The following is a 19,284-nucleotide window of genomic DNA, read 5'->3' on the forward strand; positions in this document are numbered from 1 at the left end:
TTATATAACATGGGAAATTCAGAAATATTGCAATCAATATTTACTTGAAATTCATTGGCTATGTTTCACTCATTCATGTGAGCTGGTTTTATTACCAGAAGCTCCAAATTAGGCATGTATTTGAGTGCAACTTAAGATATTACAGTGCAAGATAAAAATCTTAATCACCAATTTGATCTTCTATGTATCTTGTAAATATTCAGTCTATGTTAGCTTTAAGATGCATTTAAAAACTGCCGGCTACTGAAAATTACCTTTTTAATTGACTGCAGGGTGATTGGCTTGGCCTCTCATTAGCTAGAAGAACTTTCCTTGATCCCTAATCACTGTGTAGAATGTGTTAATGTGTACCACCATGACAGCACATTTGAGATAAAAAGTGCATGATACAAAAGGTCCATGATCTATTCTGCATTATCTGATGAAATGCAGCCTTGCTGGATGGCTTTGGAAATGAAGATGTGTAACAGATTTTAACATAAATACAAATCAAAAAGATAAAATTTCATTGCAAAGAACAACAAGCAAAAAAAAAAAAAAAATCCCCAAAACTCTCAATACAGTCTATTCCCACTTCATACAAAAGATTTATCATAATTCAGGAGATAATCAGAAATATTTCAAATTCCCCAAACCAGATCTTGTTTACATTCTGAGGAACTGTAGCAAAATGTATAGAAACTACTTTAATTGAATTTTCCTTGTTTAACTTATTTTAAAACATTTGCATAGTACAACAAATTTACAGGGCTCATCAGAAACATACAGATAAAACATACTTCCCTCCCAGACCTAATTACACTGTATGATTTGTGATCAAATATTTCAGTTTGCAGTCAGTGCACTCACTTTTATCTAAGTGGAGGCAGCTTACAATTTGGTGTCCTGATTTTTCAGGACTTCATAAGATCAAGGAGCTGCTCACATGAACTGAAAGAGTAGCTCCCAGGAACTGTCCCCAGAATGCTGCCTGTCATCTCTCTAACTCTCTAATTGGTGCTGGAAAGAAAGTGACCCATTTAAGATCCAGGAAATGGAACTTTCTGTCTTCTGAAGATACTCGCCAAGGAACAAATTTTTTATTATTACTTTTTTTTTTTTTTCTCAGAAAGAGGATCTGGCACATATTGAAGCTCCTACTTTAAGCCAAGGTTCGATGGTCATTATGTAAAACTCCTTTATTCAATTTGTTGGTTTTATTGATGTGTGGTCCAGGGAAATTACTCAACAGTCAAAAAAAAAAAAAAAAAAAAGAGGAAAGCTAGCCTTTCATTGCACAATCTTTTTTATAATTTTCAAGTATATATATCAATATATATTTGTCATTAGGTTGCACATCATGCAACATTTTAGAAAGAAAACTATTTTAAGGAAGGATAGTATAATTGTTAGATATAAGAGAAAAAAATACAAAATTTTCTTAAGATAAGCTTCTAGGAAAGCAAATAACTGATTTGCAGCATCATTGGTTCAGCAGAATATTTATTGGTTCAGCTCCAAATATTTAAACAGGTTTAAACAGAAACAATATCTCAGCTAAACCTGGAGTGACCTTCATAGCTTTCAGCCTGACCTCTATTAAACATTGAACACTTTAATGTTAATTTAAAATATTTAATTTTAGTTGCTTGTCATTCAGCTTTCTGCCTAGTGCTTGTAAAACTCCACTGGTAACCAGCTAAAGGATTCCAGGGTAGAGAGGACAAAAGCAAACATCGTGATTTGATTACCTTTTCAACCAAGTCTTATTGAATGAAACATGCAAATAAAAGGAAGAAGCATTGCAAAGTCAGTTTACATTTACCAGGCAACAATCGTTAAGGGCTGGAGTCTTGTTTGAATCCCAAGTTAAAACCAAAATAAAATACAATTCTTTTTAATGGTGCTAATAATTGACCACACGGCCAAATGAAAACATGGACTCTGCAGCTATTCACACATGGATTGCTTTCTGAAAGATAAACTTCCTCCAGGCAGAAGTCATGTCTATGCCAAAACCAATTTTTTCAGTTGAATAGAGGAGTACATGGATCAAATATAAGGACTGCTGAAACAGAAAGACTCTGGTAGTATGACAGTTAGTGCCAAATACAAACCTAGTGTATTTAAAAAAAGAATCTATCTTTAAATATTTTGCTCATGTTCTCTTAAAGTTGGTGCTTCATTTTGGGTTTATTTATAACAGCTACATCACTAGTCTTCCACAAAAAAAAATTGCCACCAGAATAAATCTTGAAAATAGGTATAAATTTTGTTCACATCCTTGAAGATAAAGCTTTTTACCCAGCACTTATTTTTAGGATTTGCTCTGTGTTCCTGTTACATATTTGTAAATTCAAAGGATAAGTAACATTGTTGCATTACTTGGTACAGCTATTCAAATGATTTATACTTATGTGTATTAATAAAATCTCTTTTGAGACTTCCTAGCAGTATTTGTCAGATTTGTCTACCATATCTGCTATCTGGGTCTCATTCATCTCTATATCATATTTGCAATTCTTTGTAAAATTGCCTAATTTTTCAATGTCATATTATTTCTGCTATAATTCTTTAAGGTTGAAATTCATCCTATTTCAAAAGTTTTTTCAAGGCTTGTGCATCACTGAACTGCAATCTGAGCTTTCAAAATAATGCTGTATGCCCATCCCAGATGAAGTAGGATTGCAATCTCTGAGGTTACTTTTCCAATCTTTGTAATTATTTATGGGTAGCCAATCAAGAATACTTTAGGGGGAAAATGAGTCTTGTTTATTAAACTGTATCTCCACTAGCAAAATTTTTTCCTTTGCTATTGTTAAATATATATTTTGAGTCAACTGCTTGTATAAAACTGATAGTAGTGGAAATACCTGGAGAGTTGACTTGCTAAAATAAAAGCCTTTTGGAGCTGGAAAGCCCAGCCATTACTGGGTAATGATGTAAGTAATGTAATGATATAGACATTTTAAGTAGAAGTTACAAACTTAAAAGTGATATAAAACTTTTTATTTTCTTTTTACTGATACACCATATTTGGTGATTGGTTGTGGTTTTGTTGTTTATTTGTTTTTTAATGTACTTATATTATTATTTTAAAATATACCTACGTACATGGACAAAAAGAAAGCAAATTGTTATTTGAAAAGAAGACATTGCATTGAAGCACAATTGCTCTTATTTCAAAGTCTATCCCTCCCTATTTTCTCTCCCCATTTCTTGAGGAATCCTTGTTAAAAAGTGGGGCATTTAGTAGTTCAGTATTCCTAGGCAGTAGATTTTGTCTGTGCAGAGAACTAGTGGTTCCTTTTAAATACTATTTCTTCCACATGTTGAGTTAAAAATTGGACACCTGTGTTTTAGTTCCCTTTTTAAAATAGGTAAACTTGACCACTTCTAGGTATTTTCCAGCATAAATTTATAGAAAGCATTTTACGTTTTTACAAATGCAGCCTTGGAGTTAATATGTTGTGCATGCAGATGTGTTGAAGTGTTTAATATATTAGACAAACCAACAACATTCACTGTGCATTTACCTATTAGGATAAGTGTTTGCCACATTGTTAAAGAGGAATAAATACTTATATACATTAAGTAATTATCATTAGCCACTCTGAGAGGATTGTTCAGCTGCTTAGAATACTCATTGAATATTCTGTTTTATTGACTCATCCTTTTTCTTGGCTGAGTTTGCTATATAATCTTGTTAGGAAAAAAAGTAAACTAAAGAGAGGTAACTAAATAATTGCTAGTGATAGTTTACAAGTCTATTACTTCACTTAGCCTAAAATGGAGCAATTAGTTCTCACTATCTAACTAAACTACCACAAGACCATAAAGAGGATAGAAATGTCTCAGGTTCTGGAATTTCAATTGATTGCCAGTACCTAAATACCATTAGCTGGAGGTATCAATTATTGCAATTTCTGTAAAACTAAAAATGTAGAGAAAGTGTTTTTTCCCTAGTTCCCCCTCCTATAAACCAGCTAAAAATATTTGCATGATTCTGAGTAATTATTCTAAAACGCTTTTTGAATTGTCAAGATCAATTTTTCTTTAGAGTATGATCCTTTTCTTATTCTCCATATAACAATATGAATTCTTGAAAACAGGAAAATATGTTTCTAGACATGATGGAACCTAGGAAATAGGCACAGAATGAAACAGGATTTTTTTTTAAGTACTGAAAACTCAAACACTTTAGCAATAACAAAACATATTGTTAGATGCAGTCTTTCTAAAAATGCTACCGAAGAGATTCAATTATTGTTTTGTAACAATATTTTTTTCTTATAAAATTTTTGAATATATGGAATCTGGAAATTTTTCTAAAATTAAATGATTCCTACGTTCAAACTATAGATGGTTTACAGAAAATCAGGGGTGAAATTCAACCTCAGTAGTGAAGTAAGGAACACCATATTAAGCCAAAGAAAGTTCTCAGAAGAGTATATAATACTCATTAACAATAAATAATGAGGGAAAACATAAAAAGCTTTTACAGGATGTAACAGTCAAGAAGCATATTGGGACACTAATTCTGTAGGACAGACTAATACAGGGACTCGGACATTTCAAACATGTTGAGAAATCTATGACTTCAATTACTGTTCCTTTTATAGAATGATTGAACAGGTGGGGTTGGACTTTCAGTGGTCCTCTAGTCCAGCTCACCACATTCAGTCTGACCTTGAATGTTTCCAGGGATGGGACACCTACCATATCCCCAGGCAAGTTCTTTTAATGTGTTATCACCTTTTTTAAGTCTTCTTCCTTATATCTAATATAAATTGATACTCTCTTAGTTTAAAACTATTTCCCCTTGTTCTATGGCAACAGACACTGCTAAAACCCATCCACCCATCATATCCATACCTTGCTAATTGGGGTCCCTGTAGGGCAGGTACTATTCACTAAGGATATGAAATATCATTGTACATAACTGACCCTATTCATATTCTGGACCTAAGATTCAGCCATGGTCTCAACAAATTCTTTAGTCTGCTCCATTGTCCCATTGCAAAGGCAAGGACATGCACACTTTATTTTGCCCAAAAGTTGCAGATAAGTTCCCAAACTTTCAAGTTCTCTTTGATCCAAGTCCAAGCACAGAATCTTTCAGTGTCAGTTCCAACTCTACAAGAAAAAATTGCTTTACTCACACAATATGTACTTGATATTTCCTGAAGAGCTGATTGTTGGTACTCAAAATTATTTCAGGGTAAAGGATAAAAGAACTTTATCTCAGTTATGTCTGTATGCAATTTTCCTCTCTCTTTCCCAGTGCTCCCAAAGGCTATTTCAGACATCCCTGAGGGGGATAGCCTTGAGGAAAAGCAACCTCTTGTTTGTGTCTGTTTTTTCCAAGCTGTGTTTTACATCTTGTGGTGTCATCAGGCAGTATATCAAGAGCATTACTGCACTTGACTTTCCTTATTTTCTTCTGACAATATCCCCAGGGTTGATAAATGGTCCTGCTTTCCTATAGAAGGCAATGTATTTATTTGGATCCTATATATGAGTTTATGAAATCATGACATTCTGCAGCAGTGACTGGAGCAACAAGCAGTGGCTATTACATCAGTTAACCCTTAAGGGATGATTGCTGTTGTCTGTCCTCATCATTAACTCCTTGATGACTGAAAATGTACAGTTCTAATAACAACAAGTTGCAGTTCAACTGTTTCCAGCATCAGTTTTATTGTCATGCAAGTTAAAGAATGGTATTATTTGTATTTTGCCTGTATTTTTAATCAGTGAAAGATGGTGTATGTGTTTCTGGGAGCAAATGCAGAAGACAAACTTAGTGTGAAGAGAGAGAATTGGAAGCATAGAAGAGAAACATAATCTGTCTTGCTTGCTTTTATGCTGCACATTTTTTTCTTAAGCTTGCTTATGCTTGGACCACTGTCTTAGTGATCTTTATTCAAGGAATCACAAGGTGAGTTTCAGGGAGTGAAAAGACTGGGGTCCCTGCAGTATTCTTTGAAACACCTTTCATTTAACTGCAGTTGTCAGTTCTAGCTTGCTCATAAAAATAACTATATTGGTAAGACACAATAAGAAGAGGCTGAAGTACACAGCTGTGAGGAGCGTTGCTTCAAAGCCATGAGAAAATGGATTCCAATCAGTCTAATTCCTCCCACAGCCTTGTGTCAGGGCTGCTGTATATCCTGCAGCCAGGCTTTCTGACTCTCTCTGCTACTTGGGATGCAGGCAGTCATGCTTTGGCACCTTTCTACCTTTTGGCATCTTTCTACTCCTGTTCTTCCACAGATCAAATGTCCATTTCATACCAGTGTCAATTCTTTTGACAGTCCTGTAAAAATACAGCCATAAAATACATGCATTGTAAGTTCTTTTGAACAGGAAATAGCTCTGTTTAATTCAGTTTCTAGAGTTTGTTGACAAGAAATCACTAACCTATCTTGCATTACAATAGAAATGACAAGAGCTCCTAATAAATGGAGAGGTATTTATTTCACGGATGCCAAACCTGCTTCTGCATGTCCCAAACAGATGGGTTCACAAATCAGTTGGCTGCAGTTTCAGAGGAATGCTGGAAGTTTATCCGATAGAGAGCTGGTGTAGAGCCCAGATCTGTCACAAGAGTGCCCCAAGGAGTTGCTCTGTAGCAGCGCCCACTTTGCCTGCTGCAATCAGCCAGAAACAAGGAGCAAATGGAATGGGAACCATCATGGCCTGCTCATCCCCTTCTGCTGCTACCAGGGATCATATGCTTTAGATTATTCCATAAGTGAGGACGTGGTGCTGATTACTGACTCAGGGCCAAATGTATGTTTACTAACTGTTCGTCTCTGAGTATAACTGTATTAGGAAATACATTTTTATTTGTGGTGTCATTTTACTACGTGCAGTAATTTGGTTTCATGTGATATGTCACCCGGGGGGTTATTTGTACATAAAGGGAGAGATGTTAAACTCAATCTCTTTTATCATGAGTTAATGAAATTAAACCACAGCAAATAAATTAATGTAATTTGCTGGCACACATTAATTTCCATATCTGGGTTACTGAAAAGCAGAGCCCACTTAAATGTGCAGTTAAAAAGTGATTAAATACTGCATTTTTGATGGCCTAGGAGGACATACAAGTAATTAGACAGAGCCTTGAATTACTTTTGAAATTTTTGGAAAAGCTACTACATTATACACAATGTAGTTATGTATTCCTTAAAAAATTCAATTTATATAAATTTTTGCTTCCAGATTTGTTGTCACTTTGGAACCTACACCACATAATTCATATCAAAGTAGTCCACATAATTCATATCAAAGAAACTATTACAGCATGTTCCTTCAGTAGCCATCTGTGTCACGTGATAAGTTGTTCCTCAGTTTTGCTTCTGTAACAGAAGTGGCAGCATCAGTAAATTTGCTGGGAAAAACTCCCTGTGGCCGTAGATTTGTTCACCCAAGCAAATGGCCCTCCTTGAGGCAGCCAGCAGATGCTGCAACAGAGCAAAATTTTTCTCTGCTCCAACCCACACTGATTGCAACTCTGAACGTTTTAAACATACATAGGTTAGATATATTGCAGCATATATTGAGGCACCAGCTGCAGGTAGTTCTTATCTATTATCTCTCTATATTATTCGTTCTTTTCTTCTCTTCTTTACTTTTGTTTCTCCTGGTCCACACTTTCTTCCCTGCACTCAGAATATGTCTATGCGACACTCTGGAGGATGGTTATTTATTTGTTTTCTTGATAGCGATTTGCTGCTATTGAATAACTATCATAGCTTTGCAATGGTCAGGTTAGGCTGGACTTCTGCATCAATTCCTGCGGCTTCCCTTTGCAAGTACACATGGTCTGTCCTGAACCAACTGCTGGAATTTTAAATATTCCATGAATAGCATATCAAATCTCAAATGACCATGGTTGTAGAATATCGGCCACCTCTGAAAGAAGTAATTAGTGGGGTCTGTTTGTGACTGCAGTCTCCTTTTCCTTTTTTAATAAACTTCTCAACCTGCACTGAAAGTACCGTGCTGGCTGATTTTCCAAATATTAATGAAACTGCTGAGAAAAAGATACACTTTTGTTCTATTAGCTTTTTCTATTTTTTGTACCAACCCTGTTGGCTGTTGTTTCATAGCAGAAACAAAATTGCAATTCATTTTTCAGTGACATAGATCTGCCAATGCAACAAAAACTCCCCTTTCACTGACCACAAAATCAGGTGCCCCCCACACCCAACGTGGCTGTGCCCTTGATTGATTGTATGTTTTGGAATATCTGTTGTCTGGATAGACCAGATACTTGTTCATTCCTTTCTGGCATCTGTCAGCCTTTAGGAAACTGTCTTAGCTGTTTCCAAATGGAAATTTATTTGCAAACCAGCATTTGCATATGTCTTTTCTTTTATTTATCTAATGCCTAGGAGTGAAGCACTGGGATGAATGCATTTTAGTGCACTCAGAAAAGTTGAATTGGTGAAAACTACAGGGGTGGCTTCTGTGAGAAAATGCCAGAAGCTTTCCCCATGTTCAGTAGAGCCAACACCAGTCAGCTCCAAGATGGACAAGCTGCTGGCCACTACCAAGGCTATCAGTGGCTGTGGTAGCACCCCTGTGATTTAAGAGAAGGAAAAAAAAAAAAACCTCCAAACATCTGCAACTGGAATGAAGAGTGGGAATATGTGAGAGAAACAGCTCTACAGTCTCCAAGGACTTTGAAGAGCACACATTTATATATGCACACACACACACACACATATATATGCACAAACACACAGAATATTAGTTAGGAATGAAGCTAAAAATTATTTTCTGTCATTTTTTCTATGCATAAATTCTTTGTTAACATGGACATCAAAATGATGGAGCACAGAGGTTTCTTCACTTTTCTGCATACATTTGTGCAAAGAACAGACCTAAGATGCAGGTGCAATTAAGTACAGTTTGTCCTCTGGTAATAACAATTAGCAAGTGTGTTTCAATGGTAGAAAAAAAGATTTTCATTGGAGTAAATCACTGAATATAATTTTGAGCTGAAGAAAAAAAAATTATTTTGGAAAAATACAATTATTTAATTACAAAGATACTTTATTTAATCATTCTCTCCTACCTTAATTCATTTCCACGATGTGCCCTTTTAAAATGTATAGCAGACAATACAATTTTTTTGTGCTTGTCACCATGTGTTAATTGTATGGATTTATTTAGGACCCTGTGTAGCTTAGACTATTCATCCATTAACTTTCAAAAGCATTCATGTCCTTTCATGAGCTTTACTTCTGACCCATTGACAAAGGCCAGTCCTGTTCAGGTTTATATCTGAGTGCATCACAAAAACTTCTGTGTTTTATCTTTACAAATGGTAGATTAGGAAAAAATATCTCCACTTTGATGACATGAGATGGCCTATATGCCTTCTGAACACTCACACAGGTTTGTTGTTGTAGACCCACCCCCAGCACAAAGGTACCTGTCAAATTGTGTACAACAGAACAGTGATGAGCTGTATTAGTGAGATATTGACTCATAATCTTGCTCACTAGTAATTTCAAATAAATATAGAGCTGCGTTAGGCTTTCTGGTTCAAACAAGATGTAAGCTTTGGCAGGTATGCCTAGGGAGCAAACAGCAGCAGCAAGATGTAATACAGAGTATATCAGAAATTTTTAGCTGTGGTCAGCCCTTACTCCATGTGTAATTATTAAGAAAAAATACATTATCACTAGACTGTCAAATTTTCAGTTGCTGATAAATTGTTAAAATTACCTGGTTTTGGTAGCATGGAGATCACACCTGGCTAATTAGAGATGACACCATCATATCTCTCCTCACATATGTTATTCAGTTGAAAATACTCTTTCATTAACTGACAGGGATTTGCTCTTTTAGTCAATTTTTTGCCTGATTAGGGCAGAAGAGGGGCTGCTGTTGCTTCATCATCACATGCATACAGATCAAAGGCCGAACCATTAGAATCCATGCATCTTCTATATCCAGATTGCTCGGCTCCAGACATTAGGAATTCACCGTCAACTACAAATATGTTTCATACACTATACTGCACACACTTTTTATGTGGAGAGAAGGTTATATCAGGCCTATTTTTTCCCCTCCATCTAGAAGAATGTTCCATAATTTATTCTAGGAATGGGAAAATATTGAAAAAACTTTTGACCACTATATGGTATATTACCATTATTTATGCATAAGGCTCTTGAAGAAAATATTTAAGTAAAGTAAAAGACAAAATTAAGGTACTGGTTTATGACAAAGCTAATTCACATATCAAATTTATAAAGCATTAGCATCAATGTGATACTAAGAGCAAGTAAGCTTTTAAAGTGAGCTGTGTTTGAATTAGAATTTTTTTTCTGCCCATCATGTCTAATGGGGGAAAAATTGTGAAAGACATTTATCTGTATCCTTTTTAATGGCATAGTTCCTTAATGAAAAACTGTGAAGAAAGGAAACTATTTGGTGCAGAGATTAGGAATTTACCCCTATGTCAGAATATAAGACATGAATATTTCAAATACTTTCAAATAAGAAATGATAAACAGTTTGTTCAGCCCTGAGTCATCCATCAAACTGAAGTGCATATTATACATCCGTGCCAAGCACAGATATTTTTGGCAGCACCTGGGAAAACTTGACTAGTAGAACTGCTTCAGGCTGAAGTCTTGTCTTTGATACCATTTTGCTTCCAGATCTCAAATCCAGTTAATTTAATGTATGGTTGAACTTCATGCTACCTGATTGATGCCTTGAGAGGCTACCTAGAAAAGAGGATGGACACTGTTAAAGGAATAAAGTAGGTATTTATTAAAAGGCCTTCAAAAGATACACCTTGGGCAGTACAAGAGCCCAGCTGTGGCTACACCCAAGATGGATGATAAGTCACATGTTTTCACACTCTTAGAAGTTTTCGTCCATTTACATGTTGGAGTTAATTGTTCAATTACAGCTTCATTAAGTCCCATCCTCTCAGATTGCTCTCCTCAGTTTGCTGTAGTTTATACATTTTGGGCCTGAAGCTGTAATGCTATCCTTGGTTCTTGGACTGGAAAAGGATTGTTTTGTCTGACAAAACTGTGAAGAGAACTTGCTAACACTTTATATGAAATTCAGAGTTATATACTAATGCAGTACAGAATCTGGAAAATAAGAAAGCTAAAACTTAAGGCATCATGACATATATATTGTTATTTTGGACACTAAATCCTTGACAGGGATGGGGCAGGGGAGGGGGGCTGGAAAACCTAACAGCAGGACTGGTATTTTTCAAAACGTGATGCCTTAGGTTACATGCATAACTTGTCAGTATTTAGATGTGAAAGAGGTCTTTTTCTCAGAAATTAAGGTATATTGTCCATTAATATCTGGAAACTAACTTCCTCTGAAAATCTTCTGCTGCTTTATTGAAATGCTAAAGTAAAGATTTATGCTTCTCATGTTATACATGTATGTAAATGTAAAGCATCTCATTTACAAAAATCCTTACCACAACAGTCTGTAATTGACTTTCAGCCTCAGCTCAAGTATACAGGATTGAATGCTTGTTCTCAGCAAAAATTGATCTTCTTCCAGATGAAAAATGAAGACCTTTTGGATAATGGCAGGATCTTGCTACCCCATTCTGCCTATAATTCTTTTGCAGAGGTGCTTGCATGAAACAATTTTTTTTAATATTAATTTCAAAAAAAGAAAATAAATATCTTTACTCAGTGGCAAAACCAGCCTGTAATCCTCCAGTACATCCTTTGATCCAAGAAGAAACTTTCGAACCTTTAATCCTCAGTTTTGGAAATCTTTTACTGAGATTAAGTCTGATTTAATTTCATTCTTCACCACAAGACTGATGAATGGTAAATCAGGATCATTATTCAGAACTTGTTTCTTTTCATGTCAGTTCCTTTTTTTTTTTTTTTTCTTTGATTCCTTCTCTATTTTTGCCTTCTCCTATTCCAACTGTTTAGGTGGATATTAGCTACTACAACATGGATTACATTGAACACAACAGTCAGTGCACTCATTGCGAGATCTGTGTAATGAAGAGCTGGGAATGCTTTCACCACCAAGCTCACCCTCAAGCTATACACTGACTACAAAAATACAGTCAAAAGTCATGCGTTCTTAATGCTCATTGTGTTGAAAATACTGCTACAATATCATATAAACTACAAAACCAACTAAGCTGAAACGCTGTTGCATAAGATGCTTTACATTCAGTTCAGTGCCTTCTTATAAGACTTCTAACACATTTAAAGAGATAATAGCCAATTAAATATCTTGAAACACTAATGCCTTATTATTGATCTTGTATTAAAACTAATCAAAATGCTTGCTTCATGGTACCTTTGAAGAAAAGGGATTTCTCGAATGAGGAATGCAAGGAGACATTAAAAAAAGACTATATGAGCAATACATACAATTGTTGGCTAGCAGCTCAAATATTTTGCTGGTAGTGATGTGTCTTGGTTGCTGTAAATAACAGGAATTTTCATGGAAAGTGTTAGCCCCCTAAAATATTTCACTGTTTCATTGATCTCACTTATGCTATCAGAAGCAGTAAAACTTCTGTGACCTGAAGGTCAGTGTAGGAATACTAATCTAATGACTTCTCTAGAGATGAATAACATTTTGCATCAGGTAGTCAGATTGTTCCTTCTGGAAATAAGTGGTTCTAACAGGAAATTTATAATCATGGATAAGTAAAAAGGTCAGATTTTCTGTAATTCTTCATATTTGTAGCCAAATATGTGCTGCAGATGCTAATAACATTGTTCTACCATGTGAAAGAAGCTATACAGGATGGTTTTTTAACTACATGGCATATATTTAACAAGTAAAAATTTTCCTCACATCCATCTGAAATAAGTTTACAACTGTTAACCAGGATTATTTATTAAATGTATTTTTATTTCTTCCACATCTCATTTTCATAAATTGTCATATTATTTTGTCTAAAAGATTGCTTAAGAGTTTATTAAAATTTCTTTAGCCACAAATGAACCAAACAAACAAATGAAGCAAAATAAAAAAACACCAAAAAAACCCCCCACCAGTATAAAACTTCCTTTTAAGCTCAGACTTAGTTTCATATAAGACTTCTTCATTCTTGCTCCACAAATATCACAGACTTACAGGAACATTATTTTACTTCCATACAACAGCTACAGGTGTTATTTTCACCATTTTTGCATGATTTTTTTTTTTCCTTATAGAATATTTTTCATTTGGGTTTATATTCTTTAATTTTGAGCAGACAAATAAGCCTGAATTCATTTGTTTTTAAAGTCACAACAGCTGATCTGACCTTCTAACCATAAACATGATTTCATCAACCACAGGAAAAAAAGTCATGTCAGAAGATTAGTACACCGTGGGGAAGTTTCCAACCAATTGTTAGTAATTCTTAGAAGTTTTGGCATGTCACAAAAGATGTCATTTAAGATTTGACACATTTTTGGATGCTCTTTTTTCACATAGGCAATATGTGCAGATATACACCTTTTTTATGTTACAGGATGCAGCAGAGAACTGATTTTTAGACCTATAATGAATTTGTGGATTCACAATGAGAAAAATTATCTTTTGACTTGTAAACAGAGGACCTGTTGATCAAGGAATTATTGAAAGTAGTAAATACAGAATTCGACAATTTCATATTGGAAGATACACATTAAATTTTATATCTATTTCTTCCAATTATGGTGATAAATCTGCCATTTAATTCTTAGAGTTTTTGCCAAAATCTGAATACCTGTGGTTCCCTAAAGAATGTTTTTTGCAAAATAAATGTTTCCTTGCTGACATAATAGTTTCCAAACTTCTTATATCTCTACTACTGCTAGATACAAAGAATTTTTAAAAGAAAAAACAAACCCTAGGCTTAATAACTCAGCAGACAACTTTATGTGCTTTCTCTTTAAATTCCGTGTGCAAAGAAATAAGAGGTAAAGTTTCTAGTGATTTTGAGTGATCCCACTGTGATAACACAGTAGTGACATCACAGTGCAGTTTTCCTGTGCAGTACCCTGTTTCACAGTGTTTATACACACATTTATTCTAGAAATGGTTTCTCTGTTTGTGACACTTCTGAATATTTAAGGGATTCTGTTACTTAGCTGCACTTCTACTGAGTAGAATAGTATAAATCTCTGTTGTCACTTTGTGCTTCATTTCCCTAATCCTTTCAGCGCCACTGGAATAATTTCAGGATTCTTTTTTGGGATTGCGTGTCAGTTGACTTCAGAGAGCAATGCCCACTGTAATTTAGAGCACTGCTTTGCACACTGCATCCCTAGTTAAAGGAAACTGCACAACCAAATACTTTTACTGCTCACATGAAAATATATTTCTTTACTTTTCACAGCCAAAGAGCCATTTCCTTTTCTCCCCTAAAACCTCCACATTTCCACCAGTGTCATTAGAGCACACGGCCCTGCCCCGCAGGATGTAATTATCTGTACAAGCCAGAAAGATCCAGCTGTGAAAGGTATTCTGCTACAGGTAGCATATGGCTCTGCAGGGTGTCCCATCTGCCATGGCTTCAGCAACTGCAGACAGTCTCATGAAAGGCTTCCAAGTGACTCAGTGGCTTTGAGACAACGTTGTCCCTTCTTGTGTCCCCTCACACTGTTTTCTGGTTCCATAGAGCTTTGATTCTGAGTGTTCTGTATTCTCTGTCATGATCTGCTCAGCAACAGTAAAGCAGACATTTAGAAAATGGTACCTATATTTGTTCTTAATGCAGATTAAATCCCTTAAAACTGCGCTTTAAAATTTACATCTTTTTTCTTTTGCATTATATACCTTTTGACAAAAACAAATTCATGTGCCTATTGATAAGGAAATAGAATGACCTTTGTACCTGGGAGATAACTGGATAATCTTGTCAGTGTAAGACAGTTTGCAAGTTTTGCCTGTATTCCCAGACGGGGGTGTGTTGCATTGAGGTTTGGGGTTTAGTTTAGAGGTTCTGATCTGTTAGCTAGCCGTGTTCTGTGTACCCCCACGCACCCCCTGTGTCTGTTCCCCTTCCCCCCCACCCCGCGGCTGTTCACTCCGGGTCCCTGGCTGTTGGAGCTTTCGCTGTCACTGCTGTGACCACTCCCTATCCTGCCCAGAGGGTTCGGTGCCCCTCACTCCGAATTCCCATTCCCCGTTCGCCCCAGCGCCCAGGGTCCGCCCCGGTTGTGTCCCCGTTGGGCATCGTGGTCCACGTCATTGCCACAGTGCCTGCCTTCCCTGCGTGGGGAATCCAGACGTTCCTTCACTCTTTACTGGTGTCTCTTGCTTGTAGTGATGAGGAATCCACTGGCACCCCCACCCGGACATCGGCATGGAGCCGAGTCTGGAAACACGCGGCGATCCCGGGTCCCGGAGAGAGGCGGTACCACTCTAGGTGCTGGAGATGCCCGGGGACCGGGAAAACACAGAGAGATGCCGCTGGTGAAGAGGTGACTAGCTTTACCTGGGCCTTCTAGTTACTATGAAAAATAGAACTTTTAGGCTAGATGGTTTTCAGTGCAGGCAGTTTTTTTTTGCTCAGTTCTTGTTCAAATTAAAGAGTCAGGCCATGGCACCGACACATAAGTAGTATAACTGAGGGACAACTTGTTCTTTTCCCTTCCAAAGCATTTTTCATGTCTTCTTTCAAGACACTTTGTGGTTGTTTTTCAAACATATGTTAGTGTACTGTCTCATCAGTAGCCCATCTTATAAATGACACCATGAATAATTATGGAAAAAACCCTTTTTATCCTCTCCTTTCCCAGCAGTGAAGCAGAGTTTGCTAGTTTGGGAAGCTAAGGTGCATGGTTTTATATCACCAGTTTCTGTTACTGAAAAAGCTAAACTGGACTGCATCAACCATCTGAAACACAAACTGGCCAACATTCAAAGCCATCCTTCATTCCTTGGCAGAGCCAGAGACCTGCAAGGCAAACACAAGGGGTTCAGGGAACATTTCTGTCTCTAAGAATTTCTCAGAGCTTTCGGTTGTCTCTTTCTCTCTTTATTTTCTTCCTAATATTTGTTGTATTCTGGAGGGGTTTTGTTTGCATTTCATTGTTTAGCACATTTACAAAAAATGTCTTCTAGCTTCCCACTGTGATGAGTTACAGCTTGATTCCCTGTAGAAATATTCTCTCAGGGGAGAGAATTATTCTACCTACCTGTTTAAAATAATTTTAGCTCTATTTGCCTGCAATATTTTATTATTTTGAGTTTATTTGACTTATGCTGAGACAGAAATTGGCTTAGTATCTTTAATGGTACATAGCTACATTTAATGCATTTCAAAATTCTGTGAACATTTTAAAGATGTCACATCATAATGTGCAAGTAAAACACAATAAACTGTGTGAATGCAGCTTTATTTTGAATGTAGAACACTTTTTGTGTTTGTATTGAAGAGAGCAATGGCAGCACATTAACATTACTGGACAGCAATATTATGGAAATTCTTCATGTAGTTGCTTGACCATTTAATATACTTGTAAACAGTATAGGTTGAATTGTAAACATCACCAAATTACAGGCTTAATAAAATTACTATTTCTATCCCCGCTGAACAGATATGCTTTTTCAAAGTTAAATCAATGGCTAGGATGAATACTTTCAAGCTCTTGAAAGTTTATTTTTGTCTCCAGCAAGAAATAAAATATTGAAAATAATGTTTTAAATTGTGCCTTAAAGCAGGACATAAAAACTTGTATCTGTAAATGTAATCTGCTAGCAATGAATATTTTCAGCGTAATAAACCTAAACACATCTCTGCTCTGAATGTTTTTTTGCTTGTACAGAAATATATGGCTTTGTTAAATGGATGAATTTTGTTGGAGTAAATACACTAGACTCCATTTCCTCTGATGCCATGTACACTTCCTAGGATATTTCACCTTTTATTAGGAGTGACTAACCCGCTTGGAAAGCTTTGCACACCTAGTTAAAAAGAAAGGTAAAAGCCTTCTGAGACAAAGTTCCTTTCTTCCCAATTTATTCGATGGCCCAGGTCAGTTAAGTACCTTTCCAAAGCCGTTTGCAGTAGGTTTCTCCTTGATTAAATTTAAAGCACATCCAGTTAGATAGTGTTTCTCCAGGTATATCTCAGGCCAATAGAATTTAGCTGAGCTCTTTGCTGGAGACAAGTCACTCCTTGATGTGGGGAGACAACTGCAGGTGTTTCTAACCCTGGAGAAAGGGAGAGAGAGGAGGGAGGGAGAGAGGGCGTGAAGAAGACAGAACAGAAGTATCCCCCATTTACAATACTGTGTGCAAAACAGTATGGAATCAGGAGCACTAGGGCTGCGCATATTCAATGGCTTGAGAACATCTTTGTGAGTTCTGACAAGAGAAAAATATTCAGAAGAACTAGAAAATCTGTGGAAATGCATTCCTTTGTCATACTAGGCATTGTGCATGCCAGGGAGGAATCTAAGATTTTGAGAGAAAGTGTGTTTATTCAGATGCTGAAGATATGGTCAATAAATCTCTTTGTCCTACACACCACTTTAAGGAATTTTGATTTCTGCAGCCCCAGGATACAGGGCTGGATATGCAAGCTAAACCATCAATATGCAAGCAATGCAGCTCTATTCTGAAATCTTTCCTGCAGCCCTCAGCTACACCACCAGCTGCTGCCACACTAATCCTTCCCACACAGTTACTTTTTCCCATGGCTATGGATGTTATTGGACTATTGTTCACATCAGTATCTAATCCAGGCAGTTTTTCAGCTCACACACTGCTGCTGAGAGAGCTGCCCTGCAAAGAGTAACACATAGCACACACATAGAGATTTCCACATCTTTTTAATGCTCATCTATATGTTATCTCTGAAGTTTAAATTGAAAAGGCTCAGCTACATATATAATTGAAAGTAGCACTCACCAAACAGTCATGTACTCGATGTTCCTAAGATGCTGCAAGAAGTCTATATGCAGGATTGCTTTTTCTGAGCTGAGTCTTTTGCTCCTTCCTCTGCTTAGCTCTTCAGGGCTCATATATTATTGCAGATGTGTTATTTCTTGTTCTCTGTTAACTCAGGTAGCATAATTACCCTGTTGTGGTAACTACACTACCTTTCTCCTTACTATCATCTTCCAACTGTATGGCTCCTTCCTTTTGACTTTTCACCTTCACTGCCTTTAGCTTTTTCAGCTTCAGCCCATCTCTGCTGAGTTTAAAAGGGCCAAATACCAAGCAGAAGATCCCAACACTACTCACAATGCTGTGTAGAGAATGAGCTCTATCAAAGCACAACCAAAATTATGCTTTGTGTGAGCTTCATAAGGCTTTGGCTGAGATAGAGTTAATTTTCTTCACAGGGACTAGTATAGGACTGTGTCTGAATTTGTACTGGAAAAAGTGTTGATAATATAAACTTCTGTTATTGCCAAGTGATGTTTGCCCAGCATCAGGGGCTTTTCTGCATCTTATATGACCCCGCCAGTGTGCTGGGGATGCACAAGAAGCAGAGAAGGAACATATCTGGGATAGCCAATCTCAACTGACCAAACAGATATTCCAGACCATATGGCATCATGCTGAACATGTAAAACAGGGGGGAGAAGAACAAATTGGGGGAATTTTTGGAGAGATAGCATTTGTCTTCCCAAGCAAATGACACGCATGACAGAGTCCTGCTTTCCTAGAGATGGCTGAACACCTGCTCAGGAGAAGCAGTGAATGATTTCCTTGTTTTGCTTTGCTTGCATGCACAGCTCTTGTTTTCCCTATTAAACTGTCTTTATATCAACCCATGATTTTTTTTTTTTTTTTTTACTTTAACTCTTCCAATTCTCTCCCCAGTCCTGATGGTGAGGGAGTGAGCAGCTGTGTGGTACTTAGCTGCTGGTTCAGGGTAAACCTCACCAGAGACAAAGCCAGGAATGGATATAGGATGAGGAGATAGAGCCAACTAATTAAGCAGTTGTTTTCTAGAATGATTGTAGAACAGATTGCCTTCAGGCACTGCAAGATAATTTATAAAGAGGTCTGAAACAAATGGTCTACATGTGAAGCAAAATACAATGGAATGTGGCACATTAGTAAATACAAATGAAACGTTAAAACTTGGCAAAAATTTTTGAATAGATTTTAATGAACATTATAGATAAGACGAAAAACTCTTGGTTTTTAAAGTTAAAAAATATGTGGTCCTAGTGCAGGCTTACGTCTTGTCATGTATCAGTTTCATTCTTGGTTGTTGTTTCTCACTTCCCTCTGCCCCTGTTTAAATAATTTTACACTCATTAGCTAATGTTGAACAAATTTGATATAGCAATAATATTTCCAAAAGATATGTTAGTCATATGT

The 19,284-nt window shown here is 36.6% G+C and overlaps 1 long non-coding RNA gene across 1 annotated transcript; it reads left to right on the forward strand.

Moving 5' to 3' along the window:
- The first annotated feature begins 13,845 nt into the window (after positions 1 to 13,845).
- On the forward strand, positions 13,846 to 18,729 carry LOC137476663 (uncharacterized). Its single transcript, XR_011000509.1, has 3 exons — positions 13,846 to 14,200; positions 14,336 to 14,458; positions 18,497 to 18,729. It is a non-coding gene; the product is annotated as an uncharacterized lncRNA (long non-coding RNA).
- The last annotated feature ends 555 nt before the right edge of the window (positions 18,730 to 19,284 follow it).

The sequence above is a fragment of the Anomalospiza imberbis genome, chromosome 6, assembly GCF_031753505.1.
Source record: "Anomalospiza imberbis isolate Cuckoo-Finch-1a 21T00152 chromosome 6, ASM3175350v1, whole genome shotgun sequence".
In the NCBI taxonomy this organism is placed as follows: Eukaryota; Metazoa; Chordata; class Aves; order Passeriformes; family Viduidae; genus Anomalospiza; species Anomalospiza imberbis.